At 41.4% G+C, this 14,576-nt stretch overlaps 1 protein-coding gene across 2 annotated transcripts in view; it reads left to right on the forward strand.

Moving 5' to 3' along the window:
* The window catches only part of LOC137439008 (phospholipase D1), a 141,924-nt gene that overhangs the window by 82,606 nt on the left and 44,742 nt on the right, over nt 1-14,576 (forward strand). The window lies entirely within an intron of this gene.

Here is a 14,576-nt window from a genome sequence, read left to right on the forward strand (position 1 = left end):
ATATTCGAGGATAGTATATAAGTCCGTGTTATGTCGCTCAACAGACGCTATGCAATGCCATTGATTGCAGGCACAAGTCCGTTTATTCTCAGACACGTATCCATCAACACATCTCCGACTCCGTTAAGATGGTGTATCCTCCCACTCTCTCACAATTCCTCTTCATTTTACATCATCATGTCACTTCCCAGCAATCACTCAACATCCGGCAATTCAACAACAACAACAACATAATTAGAAATAATATATCACATAAGAAAGAACACAATATTTTCTCCCCTCTCCCACCAAGTTCAGGTATGGAATGAGGTCACAAAATCCCAAAAACGGTTGGGGCGTTGGCAGGCTCTCTGAGGCCGTTGCAGTGACACCCTGGGTTCGAGTCCTATCACAGCCATATCACCTGGATCAGTGGGGCTCATACGACCTCTTATCTGGCTGGATGTATTCAAAGGCTGGGTTATAGGGACTGTAGTGAAAATGTATCATTAAACCTACCTATGGGACAAAGTTGTGGACTTGATTGATTTTCACAACAGGGACCACCACTTTCCATCGTCTGCTGGCGTGCCACTGAGACCCACCCTGAAGCTGAAAAGTCACTGGTCCAAGCCGTCGGCAGAAATGAAGTGGGGAGGATCAGAATGACTGCATCTTGTTTTTCCAATGAGGATACTTAACTCTGACCCCGTCATGGGCCTGGGCCACAGGTAGCCTTGATCTGTGTGCACTTTGTCAAACCATTGCTTCATGCGCCGCTGGCTCAGTTGTATGGTAATGCCGGCAGCCGGTGAGGAGGAGCAAGTCCCTGTGGGTTGAAGCCTGTGCATTGGCAGCAGTAGCTCACATCCCGTCATTAACGTTGCTGGTGAGGTGGTGTGCTCAATTCCCCTGTATTGCTTGAGGGGCTGTAGTATTACTGTTTAAAACATACAACCTTGAGCTGAGTGTGCTTGAATTCCATTCTTGAGGATTTGGTTAAACCTTTCCACCCCTCCATTGGCCTGTGGGTGATAATCCGTGTGGATACGCTTAATTCCATTGACCACTGAGATAAGTAGTGAACTCAGCTGAAATGAACTGTGGCCATTATCCATGGTAATGACCTGTGGCACCCCAAGCAAGCTATCAGTGTGTCCAGGATGTGGATAATGTTCTGGGAGGTGACTGATACCACGGGAACAACCTCAGGCCACTTGGAATATAAATCATATGCAACCATCAGATAGCGTTGTTGGTGAGCGATACCCCAAAATTTCTCCACAATTGTCCTGTTACAGGTGCTCCCAAGGATGAGACGGGCAGGGAACTGGCTGCAATGGAGGCGATACAGCTGTCCCGCTTTGCCACTGATCAAACAACCTGTACAATCCTTTACCAATGTCTCAATGTCATGGTCAATGCCAGGCCACCACACCTTGATCACGCCCAAGTGACCATTGTGAGCCATATTTAACACCAGTGCATGCAGCACACTTGGCACCAATGTGCGGTGTCCTTGTGCCACACAAAAATCATTCCAACAGGATAGCTCGTCTTTCACCCTGGAAAACGGTATCAGTTTGTCCACTACTCGGGCCAGTCAACCCTCGGTAATGTAGGAACGCAAGGTACAGACAAGAGAGTCCTCCTTAGATGCCCGCTGGATCTCTGGATAGGACACCACATCATCGAGGGGTCCATGCAACAGTTGGATTCGATCCTGCTCTGTGTCTTCTGGGTCAGAACTGGTGTGAGCTGCCATCACTGATATGGCTAGGTGGTCTGCAACTCTATTGTGACACTCAGGGATGAACTGAAGCTGGAAATTGTACTGCGCTGGAGTTGGTCCAACCACCTGTACAATCGGAGTTGCTTGTGTCCTGTGCCTGATGTGGACATCAAAGCCGTGAGTGCCTGGTGATCTGTCCTGAGGGTAAAGGCCCGACCATACAGACACAGATGCCAGCGTTCGCATGCCCATACACACGCCAATGCCGCTCTCTCCCCTACAGAATATGTTTTTGCTTCATGGGGCTCAAAGCATGGGATGCGAAAGCTATGGATTTCTCCAAGCCATCCTGCACCTGGGACAGAACAGCCCCCAATGCCATGGCCGAAACATCACAGGTGACCAATGTGGCACTGTTGATGTCAAAATGAGTGAGAAGAGGGGCTGTAGTGAGCTGAGTTTTCTACCTATGTACGGCTGTTTGACAGGTTGGGGTCCAATTTCAGGAGACTTCCTTCTTAAGAAGCTGACGTAATGGTGCAGTGATGGCTGAGTACTCTGGCAAGAACCTTATGTAGTAGGCCGCCATGCCCAGGAAGGAGGCAGGCTGAGAAGCAGACTGGGGCTCAGGGATGCGGTGAATCGCTTCCACTTAGGACTGGAGAGGGGAAATCCCATGAGGTGGCAGCTTAAATCCCACAAATTATATTTCGGGCACCGCAAAAACACATTTGTTGCCATTCAGTGTTAGGTTGTGCTGGGCAAGTTTCTGGAGAACTTGGACCAAGCGTTCATCATGTACTGAGGTGTTGGGACCATGCCCCACTATGTCATCTAAATACAAGGACATTCCCAGGATCCCGACGAAGATGGATGACATAATCTTTTGAAAACAGCTGGGTGCGGAGCTTCAGCCCTCATACATAACATACAGGTGTAACGTGGTTGTGGCATACAGGTGTAAAGAAGAATCACTTCCAATTTTTTTTAATCTCGCATCTGGATCTGGATTCGGATCTTCTCCAAAATTGAAATGATTCGTCCTTGTAACATACCCAACCTGTCCACCAAGGTTTGTCTGAATTCCATCCATAACTTTTTGAAATATCGTGCTATATATCGGTTTTAGCCCTAGCGCTCAATAGTGAAGAATCACTTTTTAAAATTCTAATCCGGATTCAGATTCGAATCTTTACCAAAATTGAATCAATTCTTCCTTTTGATACACCCAACCTGTCCACCAAGTTCCATCGAATTTGTTCACAACCTTTTTAGATGTGCTATACATTGGTTTTATAACCCGATCTCTCAATGGTGAAGAATCACTTTAAAAATTGTCTTATCTGGATCCACATCCACACCAAAATCTAATCAATTAGTTCTTGTCAAACACTCAATCTCTCCACTTAATTTTGTCTGAATTGGCCCACAACTTTTTGAGATATTCTGTTCACAGACAACCAAACAAACCGACAGACAAACTCGGGTGAAAACATAACCTCCATTCACCTTCGGTGGCAGAGGTAATAATAGACTAATGCTGTCTTTCTATCTGTCCCACGCTGAAACATGGAAATGCTCCTCGGAGACAAAAAATTATTAAGTAAAAGTTGCTTTACATTAATCCAAACATACGGGAAAATTATAAATTTTTCAATTCGAAAAAATTGAATCTGGGTGGTGTATAGGCAACAGACCGCTGTCAAACTTTTTATTTTCATTGCTGTTAAGAAATATACAATCTCCCATTTTAAGTTCTTTAAACCAGTGCAAGAATAAAAGGATTCCTTTTTCTGTTTTTTATATCGTGGTACTTTTACCATGGGCTTCTGCTCGTTAATTCTATAAACTCGTATATTAAAAAATGTATTTGTTGGTATGTCTTGGATGATCATTGCGAGCTGGTATGACAGTTGCAGAGGTATGAGTTCGACCTGACAACACACTGTCAGATCGACCTGACTACACAGGGAGAGTATGGCATCACAAAATGTCCCATCCCTCAGATGGATGTTCAACCAGTTGTTGTTGTTGTTGCTGTTGTTGTTGCTGTTGCTGTTGCTGTTGCTGTTGCTGTTGCTGTTGTATAGCCCCGGCCAGTTCTCTCAAGAAAACCCGTAGCACGGAGACAGCCGATAGATCTCTTCCAGAAGCGACCCCGATGTTCCCCACTTCCAGGATGGTGTACCACTGCCTTCACAAAGTCAGCCATGACAGTATTAGAGAAAGAGAGAGACAGAGACAGACAAGAGGGGAAGGGCCGGTCCATGGTTACCGATCGGCAATCTGACAGTGACCACGCTGCCCTGACGAATCCGGCCAGTAGGGAAGAATGGGGGAATATTTGGCCCCCAACTTGCATTGGGGGGTACAACCACTGCGAAGAGGCGTCCCCGATAGTTGTTCATCCGGTTGTCCCCTTGCTAGCAGGTTGGGGAAGTTAAAGATACAACGGTCTCTTTAACGAATGTTAGGTGAGTTAATGCTGACACCCTGAACAAATTGCAAATCCGAGAACAAATTGGCTCCAGTCGAACGTGAGACCTGACCAGCCAGTTTGTGAGCTCTTCTGCCAATTTATTTGAGCAGATGATGCTGCCGAGTAGATTTGCTGATAGTCATAAACTGTTTGCATGTATCTTGCACTTCCCGCAAACACGAGAACATCATCAGCATAAGCAGAAAGAAAGAAGGGACTATTACAGCCCGGTATCATGATGCCAGTTAACCTTCGCCTCATCAGACAGAGAAAAGGCTCAATACACAGGGAATATAGCTGGCCAGACAGAGGACATCCTTGCCTTATTCCACTCTCAAAAGGAAGAGGTGCAAGTAAGAAACCATTAACTTTAATGAGGCACTCTGCAGAAGTGTAAAGTGTCCGAAGCATATCTCCTCCCTAACCCGAAGGATAGCAAGGTCTCAAAGATGTAGTCCTGGTTCACTCGGTCAAATGCTTTCTCCTGATCTAAAGAGAGGAACCCAATTTGAGCTTTAGTCATGTCCGCAAAGTGTATCAAGTCCCTGACCAGATACAATGTATATTGTCATATATTGTTCTGCCAGGGACAGCATATGATTGGTCAGAGACCACTATTTTTGTCAACACAGGTCCCAGAAGATTTGACAACACTTTTGCCATTATTTTTTTAGTCCACACATAACAGCGACACCAGATGATAGTTCCTCTTGTCTCTCAAGTCTCCCTCCTTTGGAATCAAAGCCAAGGTTGCTCGATGCCAAGACCGCGGCATTTGGCTTGCATCAAATTCTTCCTTCGCCACATTTAGGTAGTCATGTCCAATCAGATCCCAGACTTTTTTTGTAGAACTTGCAAGATTGGCCATAAATTCCAGGGGACCTATCTAACGACAGACTCTGTAGAGCAGTTGTAAATTAATCCAGAGTCAAAGGAGCCTCTTTTCATTCTTGAGCCTCTGGAGCAGCAACTGGGAGGCTATTCCACAAAGTGCAACAAGCATTAGCGTTTAACTGTGTGTAAATGTCTCTCAGGTTTAACTGTATTATTGTTTCTGGTAAAGCTTTAGCAGAAGGACCGTGCGGCTCTTGACCCATGCGATCGAAGGAGGGATTGAGAGTGCAGTTAAAGTCACCTCCAATAATTAAGAATTCTTCGTCATAAAGTAGAAAAAAACCCCAACCTAAGTCAGTTCATTATTGGACCCAGAGAGCAACAATTGTGAAAGAAACTTCCTGCCTCGGACTTGTTCAGCCGAGCCTGAAGCCTTACTTTTGTGTCCTTCTCTTCTCAGTACATCTGGAGAATGCACAAATAAATTGTAGTCCTTCCACCTTTTGAAGGCAGTTTCAACTTTCTTCCTACGATGTGAACTTTTTAAAAGGAACTCTAAAATTTCATTGCCAGCAATGCAAGAAAGATGCCCAGAAGGCAGTTCCGACTCAAAGGTCATCATCGCTCCTTGATCTTCCCAATTCCCAATGCTCTCCTCGTTGTCACTATCTGTGATCTCATGGTCTCTCCCCTATGTTTTGTTTTCCCTGGATGCCTCACCCTCTACCTTGCCGTTACTTAATACAGGCTTAGCAGAGGCTTCTGGCAACACAGATAAAACTTCCTCTGGTGTTACTGGTGCAGTTATTGCTGCCCCACTAGATAAAGCTGTAGGAATTGAGGATGCTACTTCTAAAGGAACGAGGAGTTCATCCATTTGAGGTGTTTCCCGTGAGGCGTGCCTGTTGACTTTCCTCTCTACGCATCTTGTGGATACAGAGGAAGTACTCAACACCTCAATCTGTACAGGCATGACCTCAGCTGCTTGTATGATTGGTTCTTTAAGTATACTTTCTTCAACAGAAATGGACTCCACAGTTTCATTTGAGCATTCGGTGATGTTTTTTCTTTGCAGAACTTCCACTGTGGGTGTAGCTTCAATAGGCTTGTTGCGAAACTTCTTTGAAGTTGTTGTCGGTGCAGCGGGATGTACCATCTTCACAACAGACCTCTCAGTCTCCTCTAACTCTGCCAAGTCAGGAGACGTCACCGGTCATCATTGGTCGTCATTCCCGCACTGGGTTTGGTTATAGATTTTTGGCTTCTCTGTTCATTCTTTGGCAGGTCATTAGCTGCACTTGTCAGCCGATCGCATTCATGAGCTGGTACTTGAGCATGAGTACCTATTTCTTCTTCCGTTTGTTCAGGTTCTGTAACGATCTCTATTTTTTCAGAGCACCCGACTTTGTTGATCGTTTTGCCATGTGCTTATCAGTTGTATCTTCAGAAGTATCAACATGATCACCATTCCCCTCATCTTTTGGCTCCGATTTTCTCTTCTGTGCTCTTTTCCCTTTCCCTAACTTTACCATCTGCCATTGATTTATGTCTGAGGGTAAGCTAGGGCCAGGACACAGCACAGAAACCTCTGAAGTACTACGTTCCTCTTCCTTCGACCCTTCTGGACATCGAGGAGCAGGTACTTCTTTACTGACACCTGGAATGATACTCCCATTTTCCTTTTGCTGTTCAAGGCTCCAAAGAGCAGACACTTTCTTTAAGACAGTGGGACAGTCTGCTCTCAAGTGATCCTTTGCCTTATAAATATGACAACAAGGCTCATTAGTCATGTAAAAGACCTGATAATTCTTGCCTTCAAACGGAATGACCAAGGATCCCTCCAATTCTGTGTCATTGTACAGTTCAATGGACAAGATATGACGTCCATTGATACTTTTAAAAGACAAGATATGACATTGTGCAGGCTCACGGCATCCCTGACCGGCAATAAAGGGAGGCATGTTGGAGAGTATGATTCATGTTCCAAGGCTCGAAAGTTGGACAAACAACCCTCCGACAACAATTCCTTTCTCTATCACCTTATTCGCTGCAACCTTGGATTTAAGGAAGAACACAGCTCTTCCATACATTTTAGAGGCTGCAACTATTACTGATGAACCTACCACAATGGACATTGTCCTCACATACGCTTCCATTTGGGTAGTTTGTCCAAACTCGTGTGGAAGAATTTTGTGTATGACTCACAGGACTCCAATGACCGCACACAGGTTTACAAAAGGTCTAGTTTATTAACTGTATTTACTTCATTCCAATTACCAAAATGATACCGCATAATATAATGGATCAGGTTAACTCTTTTCGCTGGTCCTTCTCGTTCATCCGACACTCCCGTTCGGTCAGCGCCTCTCGTAGCAAGTCCTCTCGACTCCACGTTTGCTCTAGTTTATATGGACGAACTGGACTTAATCCTCTGTCCGCTGAAACGTTAATCCTTTCTCCGCTGATGCCCCGAGGTCATGCATTGCACCAAGTCCTGGCATCAACTCGCTCCCCTCCTGCTGTGATTTCCATTTACACAGTAGGAGGGTGCTCTAGCCTGGGGCCTTGACCAGGTGTTTCAAGAGATTATCATGTTCATGCACATTCTGCTTCGTTACCAGATTTAATCAATGAGTTACCAGGGCCAATCAATACGTTACACTGAGTTACACTTCCACAATTCCCTCATCTTTTTGTTTTTGTTTATATTAACCATTAATCTAAACATCAATATAAGTAAACAATCAATCACTACTAGTAAACATCATTACAAGTATAAGTAAATAATCAATCACTTTGGTAATCAAATTCCCTTAGGCATACACCGTCATCCTGCAAGAATCACAAAACATTTCGTTGGTCATTGACTCCTTCCATATTGTTCAATCTATTGCATTTGCATCACAAATATATTTTCAAAACAACACTTCACCATCACCAAGATACAACAATTTCACTTCATTTTCAAGTTTTGTAAAGCATCTGCACCATCTGGCAAAAAACGTTTGCCTCCACACAAATGTTGACTTTGTTTGAAAGGAAGGGCTGATCACTTGTGTTTGAATCCAGGTATGAAACATTTTCTCCTAATGTCTTCATAGCTCCTGCACTACTTCGTGTAGGATTTCGCTGTTGTGGTAACACTGCGGAGTCATAGACTGACCCTTCTCTCCATGTAGCATTCTTGCCACTTTTTTGCTGTGAACCATAATGATTCCTTGAACAAGGCCTTCACCCAGTTGTAGTCGACTTGCCTCCTCCCTCATTGTGAGTGGGCAGCAAGTATTGGTGTGACGTTGATTGGCCAGCAAGATGTGGAACAGGGATGCCGGATGCATCCACACTGATGTTGGGACCATGGTGTTCAGGTCATTCATGGTCCTTACCAGGAGCAACCAGCAGAATCGTGCACAGCTGTTGTGACAAGGGCACAGCCGTTTTTTGCAGCTCCATGCTGGTTCCCCGGACGTTGGTGAAGTAATAACATATGTCCCCGCATTTCACAGAGGTTGCAGGTAAAATGTCGTTGTCCTGCAACTTCTGATGTGGTGAATGTTCGAAGTCTTCGAACAAGAGTAAGTGATCGCCTTTCTTTCATATGTTGCAGTGTGATCCAGGCAAATGGTCACATAAATTTCCTTGGTGAAGGTAAGCATTCATCTCCAAGTTACACGGGAGAATGTCTTCATCATTCTTTGAGAAAGAGGGTGTATGCCACGATTAACTTCATTTTTTTAGCCACAAATTTTCTTTCTCGAACTTCTTCCCAATTCCGTTAGCAATCCCTCCAAAATGTGATCTCGTCTTATCTTTATGCTCAGTCACATCTGAATCTGCTTTCCGCACACACTGGATCAGATAGGGTGCATCTTACCATGAAATCAGCATAATCATGTATATCTTCCGACAGTTTCACATTCAACAATTTGTTGTTTTTCCTTAACACAAAAAGTTATATTCATTTATATGCGTCACACAAATAATATTCAATCAGGTATGTATTTTATTACTAAACTAAGAATAGCATCCACAATTGCTTTCAGGTTAATATAGTTCAAAAATTAACTCATGCAGGTATTTTAGCACTACTCTAAGAAAATAAATTGTATATGATTACAATCACAAACGGGAATACCTAATTCCCAACAACAATTTTCCCAAACCAACAAATTAAACATAATGTATTATTACCATAATTCCTCTCCACTTTTTCTTTTCCCTCTTTTTCCCTTAACAGTGTGGCACTCGTGGTGATATGAGTTCACTGATATTGTAATTGACACAACTCATAACATTGTCGTTATGCCATTATCTTAATTCTACTGTATTCATTTGCAACATCACTTGATTTAATCTTTTAATCTCAGTATTTATGTCGCCATAAAAGTCTTCCTTTTCTGGTTCCACATTTCTTTCCTCATTTGTCACTTCATGCGTTATCATCGTGTTGTTGGTTACCTTATTCAAACACACCGTCACTAAGGCTTTCAAGCAAGCCACCACTAAAACAATTGCCAATATAACTACTAAACCAACAAACAAGTCTGCTACTCCTTGTATATATTCATATCTATGACATAGTTATATGTCGATGACATTTAACATTATATACCAAACTAACAAGCTTCCTAAAAGGTAAATAAAGAAAATCCCTTAATATGTAACATAATCAGATTATTTGTCTTACCCTGATCCCCCTATCTCCCGGGGTTGAACTCAATCCCCTGATCATGAGTGTAGTTGTGATACATTTTTTTCACTCATGCTGTATTAATATCAGCAGGTAATTGTATGTCATGTAGGCAAATAGATGTCACTATTCCAAGTAGGAATATCACATGTTGAAAATGTAATGTTTATCAATGCAAGGGGTGTTAAAATGTAATTCAAATGACTGTAAATCACGACTATCATTTATCTACCACTGAATGTTCTGCTGGGCTGCTAGGTGCAGCCTCATTTTCTGTGGGATCGTCCACCTTAGCCCCATGTGCTTGTTTGCAATGAGGGGCATGAATCCAACTTTCTATTTTGGGTCCATCTTTTTTTCTATTCTTATCAATCTCCTATGGTTTATCATTTCGTTCCAAGATACCGCAACCAAAGGTTTTAACCAAAGCTCTACCAAACTATTTCCAATTTGAACAAAAAATGCCAGTGAAACAATGATTCGAAGAATTAACTTCAAGGGGTCAATAAATTTATTCTATAGCCAGATCTAATTTTCCCATCCAATAGTTTGCCTTGCCACATGTCATATTATAACACCTTAATAAACCTTCGAAAAAATGTTTCCCATCTCAACAAATTTCCTTTTTTACAAATAGCCATGTGTAACTTACGTATTTAACTACAATTTCCTCTCAATTTGTTTGGCCTAACTGGCCGCAAAAGTGGCTGCCAGCATGCAGTACCGTTTTTTATCTACCAAGGAAGTGTTCCACACAAGACCTCTACCAAAATGTTGTTTGTAAAAAACACATCTGGGATTTCTGATTACATGGATGCACACTCTCAGGACATTTTCAGGCTGCTGTTAACAATCCACTACGATTACTTAATTCCTTTACCCACAATCAAATAATTAGTACAAATTGAGGATATTATCCCTATCACATTCTTTTATAGATTCATTATGTTGGATCTAATTTTTCCCAATAATTTTCCACTGCTGTAAGGCGGAACAATAGCTCTCATAAGTCTTAGTAATATCGTACTTAATTTGCCCAGCAGAGAATAATTTATTTACTATCCTTTCTCATCTGTTAACCAGTGACTTTGTTTAAACTCCAGAACTGAAAACCCACAATAGTTCAAACCAGCAAAATTTTCTTTACTATTTTCCCATATCATCTATGCCTAAAACACATCCATACATACAGCACAATTTATATGCTGATAAAATTCAAGTTTATATATATAAAATCCCTGAGCAGAGTATTCTGGGAAGTCAGTGTAAGACCTCTCCCAAATTTGGATGATTTTGTACTTCCTCATTTCCTTTTATGAAGCTCATATCCATAAATAGATGTTATTCTCATATACATTCTATCAAAAAATGGAATCCCAAAATTACTCACAATTTTACTATTAATTAATGGCTGCTCATAACCCAGCACATCAAATTTTTATATTCCATTTCCCTTGACAAAAGAGATAATGTTCATAATCAAATTATATTTCTATTTTATTTTACGGATTCTCTGGATATTCAATCCCATCCACATATCCCAATCCCATCCACATATAACTATCCATTTCCAGACAGGCACACTGTCGGTGTCAACAATCTTGTAAGATTGATACACAAAAACACACACACATATGCATTATGCATATTTGTTTGCGTTGGAACCATTATTTACAGATCAAGATGGGTGTCAATTTTATTTCAATTTCATAAAATTTGTCCTTCAATTTTATAAATGCTAATACACAAATAGACCAAAAAGTTTATTCTTAGAAAAACCCCTATAATGTCACATTGAAATTACCCTTTCAGTTCCCACCATAATTTATCCTAATTTGACTACACACCCATTTGCATGTCAGTCGACCACTGACCTATCAATCATGCGGAACACTAGTCCGAAATTCCCACCTGATCATCATGTGACTCTTGTCACTTAGTTTCAAAAATTTGCACAGCAATTGTTCCAACTTTGTAAATTTAAAATTGTGTGCCCAACATAAAAGATCCAATTTCGGCATTTGGTCAATTATTACTAATTTGTTTACAAGCAAAAGAAAGAATGAATAATTCTTGCTCCGAAAACTTTTCAGACCCAAGAATCATCGACAGTTATTCATGTTTGTCCAGTAATCGAATCTGTTGAGGCCAATCATCATTTGGGATTTGCAGCAATGAAGGCCTAATCATTGTCTGAGGTATCGGTCAGCACTGGTACCCTTGATCTTGGTTTACCCTATTAACTTGTCTTCCTTTTGGTATACGGACATCCTCTTTTCCAATGTCCCATCCGTCCACACTTGAAACACCGGTTTCTGTCGTTGTCTGATCTGTGCACCTGTGCATTTGTATTGCTGGGCTGCATCTCTACATCCCTGAGTTGCCACTGCAATCTCTCGTTGTCTCCTGAAACACGAAAAAATTCTCTGTACCGTCCTTTTTGGGGAGACAATTGGAAATCAGATGGGACAACTGTCACTTTCATTCCTAATTTCGAGGGCAGTTGTGCATTTGTCTCCTCCACTGTATCCTGTATCCTTTTTATTTTAAGTTCTAGATCCGTTATCCATTCTTGCTGTTCCCGTTGTCTGGATTCACCATCCCAAAGATGGAATGCAAGCCAGTCTACCGTTAGATTCTGTCTCTTCCTGGCTTTCAATCTTTGTTCCAATCTTTCCAATCGACTTCGCTCAAATGTACCATCTCTTGGAAACTCCTCATCATGTCCCTTTGTCCACAAATACCAATTCTCGACCTGCCTTATAGCTTCGGCACCATAACGGTCGTACATATGATGTGTACAAGTACCTTTTTGTGGAATCTCTGGTTGTCCTTGTGTGTTCTTGCAGGCTCCATTTCCCATTCTGCCTTTTATCAAAGTAGCGTTGGATGTGTTGTAGTTTGTTCCTCTAAAGCTTCACTCGTACCTCCAGGAAGGGTCTCTCCACCTGTTCACACGGTGATTTCCAGAGAATCTCCCTCAGCTGTGGCTTTTGCACAATCCAATCTCACAGATCAGTATTTGCAGATGAGCCGGAGGGTCAGTATGAAATGGGTGAATCCTCAGGTGTCCGCTCTGTTGACGGGGAAATCACACAATGGTAACCGCACATATATATCTGTATATAAACTCACCACCTTGCTCAATTTTCCCAGGTTGTCTCCACATTGTTAATATCTCGCAAAGATATCAAAGCTTCTTTCTTGAGACCGCATTTTCATCAATAAAACAATCAATATATTCAATTCAATTTATTCAGTTCAATTCATTCAGTTAAATTTATTCAATTAAATTCAGTCAATTAGATTCAATCAATTAACAATTCAATCAATTATTCAATTTCAATTAATTCATCAATATTCATCAATAAATCAAATTAATCATTTTGGATGACTCCTTGCATAAGCCCTTTCCCCAATGATGTCAGGACAGGTCCATCCATTGACTGAGATCGAATCTCATCGGTCGTCACCTCTGGTTCGTACCTCATGTTAATTGATGAATCACCGTCCTGTTCTAGGGTCATATCTGACATATTTCCCCATTTTGCCTGGTCTCCACAAATTTTCTTTGCAACCACTAAAGGCAACTCATCCTTCATTCGTGAGACAGCCAAAATGGATGGCAGATATTAAAGTTCTTTGGGAAAAATATCTCATCATTTTTCTTTTAATAGTACCCAAATCTCTTGGCAATTTAAATTTCGTAAAATTCCTTCAATCATGCTAAATTTGGAAACTCCATCGCGTGTAACACCCAATTTATCCCATAGGGCTTGAAAGTTCTTTCCCAAGTTCATGCAATCATTCTGCATTTGAACCCTATGATATCATTCATAATAATCATCATGATTTTATCGTCATGGTCCTATCATAATCATCTATTTAAAACGAACATTTCCTTTATCACCACAGCTATGTGGTATTATCAACAATAGAATAAAACTGTACATAGCAACAGGCTACCTCATGGCCACTTAGTATACCTATTGACAATAAGTCATAACAATATCGAATAATCATTGAACAATTCAAAATCGCTTCCACTGCTCCAGCCGCAGCATTCGTCATTTTGTCTGCTCATCCGCGTGACCAAAACGAAATAAAGGGAGCTCAACCATTACACAGCGCTTTTAATGGCGCATGCCATAGAAACTCAACGCAATTTCGACTCGGCCAGAAAACGAGCAAATTTTGCAGGATGTTAACTGGAATTAGTCATGAAAATATATCCAAAATACTCAAAAATAGACACCCACAAAAATAAACAACAAACCCAAACAAACCCAAGGTCGACCATATTACACAGTAAATTACATCATTTCAGCATCGTATTGATTGCTGAAATATTCCAGGGTTTATACACACCTCAAAAGAGGTATGCCTGGTGTTGCCCCCTCCCACGTTTATTCCTCATTAAATTCCTCATTAAATTACTTATTAAATTACTCATTAAATTACTCATTAAATTACTCATTAAATTACTCATTAAATTACTCATTAAATTACTCATTAAATTACTCATTAAATTAACTTACATAGTTTCAGCATTGTATTGATTGCTGAAATATTCCAGGGTTTATACACACCTTAAAAGAGGTATGCGTGGTGTTGCCCCCTCCCACGTTTATTCCAGGGTTTATACACACCTTAAAAGAGGTATGCGTGGTGTTGCCCCCTCCCACTTTTAATTCCTCATTAAATCGTTTCCATTTAAAAAAAACATCGCTTTTACTGCTCCAGTCGCAGCATTTGTCACTTTGTTTGCTCATCCGCATGACCAAAACGAAATAAAGGGAGCTCAACCATTACACAGCGCTTTTAATGGCGCATGCCATAGAAACTCAACGCAATTTCGACTC

Source organism: Myxine glutinosa, chromosome 13, assembly GCF_964187855.1.
Source record: "Myxine glutinosa chromosome 13, kmMyxGlut1.1, whole genome shotgun sequence".
NCBI classification, from domain to species: domain Eukaryota; kingdom Metazoa; phylum Chordata; class Myxini; order Myxiniformes; family Myxinidae; genus Myxine; species Myxine glutinosa.